Source organism: Pseudorca crassidens, chromosome 3 (assembly GCF_039906515.1).
Source record: "Pseudorca crassidens isolate mPseCra1 chromosome 3, mPseCra1.hap1, whole genome shotgun sequence".
Lineage (NCBI taxonomy): Eukaryota > Metazoa > Chordata > Mammalia > Artiodactyla > Delphinidae > Pseudorca > Pseudorca crassidens.
In genome coordinates, this window is record NC_090298.1 from 139,965,628 (window position 1) to 139,969,477 (window position 3,850).

General features: G+C 46.8%; 1 non-coding gene and 1 pseudogene across 1 annotated transcript; both read left to right on the top strand.

The window, feature by feature from the left end:
* The first annotated feature begins 364 nt into the window (after positions 1–364).
* On the top strand, positions 365–436 carry TRNAK-UUU (transfer RNA lysine (anticodon UUU)). Its single transcript has one exon. It is a non-coding gene; the product is annotated as a tRNA-Lys (tRNA).
* Positions 437–1,613: 1,177 nt separating this feature from the next.
* Positions 1,614–2,793, top strand: LOC137221038 (leucine-rich repeat-containing protein 75B pseudogene; annotated as a pseudogene).
* The last annotated feature ends 1,057 nt before the right edge of the window (positions 2,794–3,850 follow it).

A 3,850-nucleotide genomic window follows, 5' to 3' on the forward strand; every position in this document is an offset into this window, starting at 1 on the left:
GTATGCAATAGCATTATGTCTAAAAAAAATTGTACACAACTTAATTTTAAAATATGTCATTGCTAAACAAGGCTAATCATCATCCAAGCCTTCAGCTGGTTGTAGTAGTAACATCAAATATCACTCATCGGGGCTTCCCTGGTGGCACAGTGGTTGAGAGTCCGCCTGTTGATGCAGGGGACGCAGGTTCGTGCCCCGGTCCGGGAGGATCCCACATGCTGCAGAGCGGCTGGGCCCGTGAGCCATGGCCGCTGAGCCTGCACGTCCGGAGCCTGTGCTCCACAAAGGGAGAGGCCACAGCAGTGAGAGGCCCGCGTACCACAAAAAAAAAAAAAAAAAAAAAAGATCACTCATCATCAGGAATTCCCTGGCGGTCCAGTGGTTAGGACTCAGGACTTTTACTTCTGGGGCCCAGGTTCAATCCCTGGTTGGGGAACTAAGATCCCACAAGCTGCGCGGAGCAGCCAGAAAAAAAAAAAACAAAACCACTCCTATAGATCACCATAACAAATATAATAATAATGAAATTTTTGAAATATTGTGAGAATGACCAAAATGTGACACAGAGACATGAAGTGAGCAAATGCTGTTGGAAAAATGGGGCCAACAGACTTGCCTGATGTAGGGTTGCCACAAACCTTCTATTTGTAAAAAGCACAATATCTGCAAAGCACAATAAAATGAAGCACAGTAAAACGAGGTATGCCTATACTAGCAAACTGAATTCAGCTGCATATTAAAAGATTATACACAATGGCCAAGTGGGATTTATTCCTGGAATAAAGGATAGCTCAACATATGAAAATCAATCAATGTAGAACACATATTAACAAAATGAAGGGTAAAAACACATGATCATCTCAATTGTTGCAGAAAAAGCATTTGACAAAATTCAACACCCTCTCATGATAAAAACACTATAGAAACTAGGAATAGAAAGAAACTCTCTCAACATAATAAAAGTCGTATATGAAAAACCCACAGCTAACATCCTATTCAGTGGTGAGAGACTTTTCCTCTAAGATGGGGAATAAGACAAGGATACCTGGTTTTGCCACTTCTATTCAACATATAATTGGAAGTTCTAACCAGAGCAGTCAATCAAGAAAAAGAAATAAAAGGCATCCCAATTGGGAAAGAGAAAGTAAAATTATCTCCATTCACAGATGACATTATACTATATGTAGAAAACTCCACACACACACCAAAGCGGGGAGTGGGGGGGACCTCTTAGAACTAATAAATGAAATCAGCAAAATTGCAAGGTATAAAATCAACACTAAAAAATTAGTTGCATTTCTATACACTAACAATGAACAACCGCAAAAGGAAATTAATAAACAATTCCATTTACAATAACATCAAAAAGAATAAAATACCTAGGAATTAGCTTATTCAAGGGGGTAAAAGATTTCCACACTGAAAACTACAAAACATTGCTGAAATAAATGAAAGAAAACATAGATAAATGGAGAGACAACCCATGTTCATAGATTAGAAAACAGTATTGTTAAGATTTCCACAATACTCAGTGATCTACATTTTTAACCCAATCTCCATCAAAATCCCAATGGCATTTTATGCACGGTAGAAAAATCCATCCTAAAGTTCATATGGAAGTTCAAGGGAACTTCCAAAAAGACAAAACAATCTTGAAAAAGAAGAACAAGTTGGAGGACTCACTCTTTCTGGTTTCAAAACTTATTACAGGCCGGCTCGGCGCCCGCCGCGCGGCGGCCCTGGGGGCGCGGCTGGGCCGGCGGCCCGGGCCCGAAGCGGGCTCGGAGGCTGGGGCGGAGGCGGGGTGCGGGCCGGCGCCCTATGAGCGCCGGGTGCGCTGGCTCCGCGAGATCCAGTCGACGCTCCGCGAGCGGCGCCCGGCGCGCGCCCGGCAGCTGCTGCGCCTCCTGCGCCAGGACCTGGGCCTCGAGGGGACCCTCCTCACAGACATCCTCTACAGGAATGTGGCCTTCCTCAATCTGGTGGACCCCATCTCCCACGACCTGCTTGTGAACCTGGCCCGGGACCTGCAGTGCCCCAAGTCGCGCTGCCCCCGCAGGACTATGAGCTCTGGAAGTCCTCAGACAAGACCTGCCGGCAGCTCATCTACCACCTCACCCCTCACTCCAAGCGGCAGCAGGGGTCCAGCCTGCCCCGAAGGAAGACCCAGAGCTGCCTCAAGAGCAACCTCCAGAAGACTCTGCTGGCAGGGGAGACCGTGAACCTATCGGGGATACAACTGTCGGTGCGGGACGTGCAGCATATCATGCGCTACCTGGGCAGCCAGGGCGCCAGGCTGGCAGTGCTGGACCTGAGCTTCACGGGGCTGAGTGATGAGCTGCTGCACCGGCTGCTGCCCAGCCTCTGGACGCTGCCCCGCCTCACCCAGCTTCTGCTCAACAGCAACCGGCTGCCGCGGGCTACCGCCCGTGAGCTCACTGAGGCGATCAAGGACACCACCAAGTTCCCGGTGCTGGCCCGCGTGGGCCTGGGCAACAACGTAGATGTGGCCTCCCTGCCCCAGCCCCTGCTGGTTGGCCTTAGCCGTAGGCTAAGCCAGCGCACCTCGCTGCCCACCATCTACGAGAGCCTGGACCCAGAGCCTGAGGGTGGCATGGCCGGGACCACGGCCCTTGCTTCCAGCTGGGGCTCTGCAGCTGCCGGGCCAGGGCCCGAGCCCCAGGCCTGCTGCACCAGGTGACCCGCCACCCGCCCTGGCTCCTGCTTCCTGACTAGCAACGCACCCGAGCACGTGGGAGGGGGTGATGGAGGCAGAGTTACCCCACAGGACCCAGATCCCCGTGCACAGGAGGATGGGCTCATTGGAGACTGGATGGTCGGTCCAGGCTGGAGTCTCAGCCTTCCCTCAGCAGAAGGGGCCTGGCACCTACTGTGCAGACCCCACAATAAAGGCTGATGCCACCTCCAAAAAACAAAACAAAAAACACCTTACTACAAAGCTAAACAATGTGGTACTGGCATAAACACAGACATATAGACCAGTGGAATAGAATAGAGAGCTCAGAAATAAACTCTTGCACATATGGTTAAATGAATTTCAGCTAGGGTGTCAAGACTATTCACTGGGGGAAAGATAGTCTTTAACAAATGGTGCTGGGAAAATTGGATATCCACATGCAAAAGAATAAAGTTGGACCCTTACCTTACACCATATACAAAAATTAACTCAAAATGGATCAAATCAAAGGCCCAAATATACAATCTAATACTATAAAACTCCTAGAGGCATACATTGGGGAAAATATTCATGACTTTGAATTTGGCAATGATTTCTTGGATGTGACAAGACAGTAAAAGAAAAAATAGATAAATGAGACTATATGAAAATTAAAACTTCTGTACATCAAAAGACACAATCCACAGAGTGAAAAAGAAACTTAAGGAATGGGATAAAATATTTACAAATCTATATAAAATATATAGAATATATATACTCCTACAATTTAACAACAAAAACCCAAATAATCCAATTTTTTAATAGGCAAAGGACTTGAACGGACATTTTTTCAGAGATGATATACAAATGGTGCACAAGCACATGAATAGATGCTCAACACACTAATAATTAGGAAAATGCAAATGAAAATCACAGTGATTCCAGTCTGGCATGTAGGGAGCTTAGAAATCAACACTCCATTCTAAGAATAAGAAAGAAAGAAAAAAACACTGGAATATCAGCAACTTTTCTTAGATCTGTCAAAGAAGCAAGGTCACAGGGCAAACCACAGCCCCCAAAATTGGAGAGACAGAAAAGTGGATACAAATAATCACAACTTACTGTAGCAGAAACCCACAAGCAGAAACCTCCTCAGGAACCAGTACCAGGGTA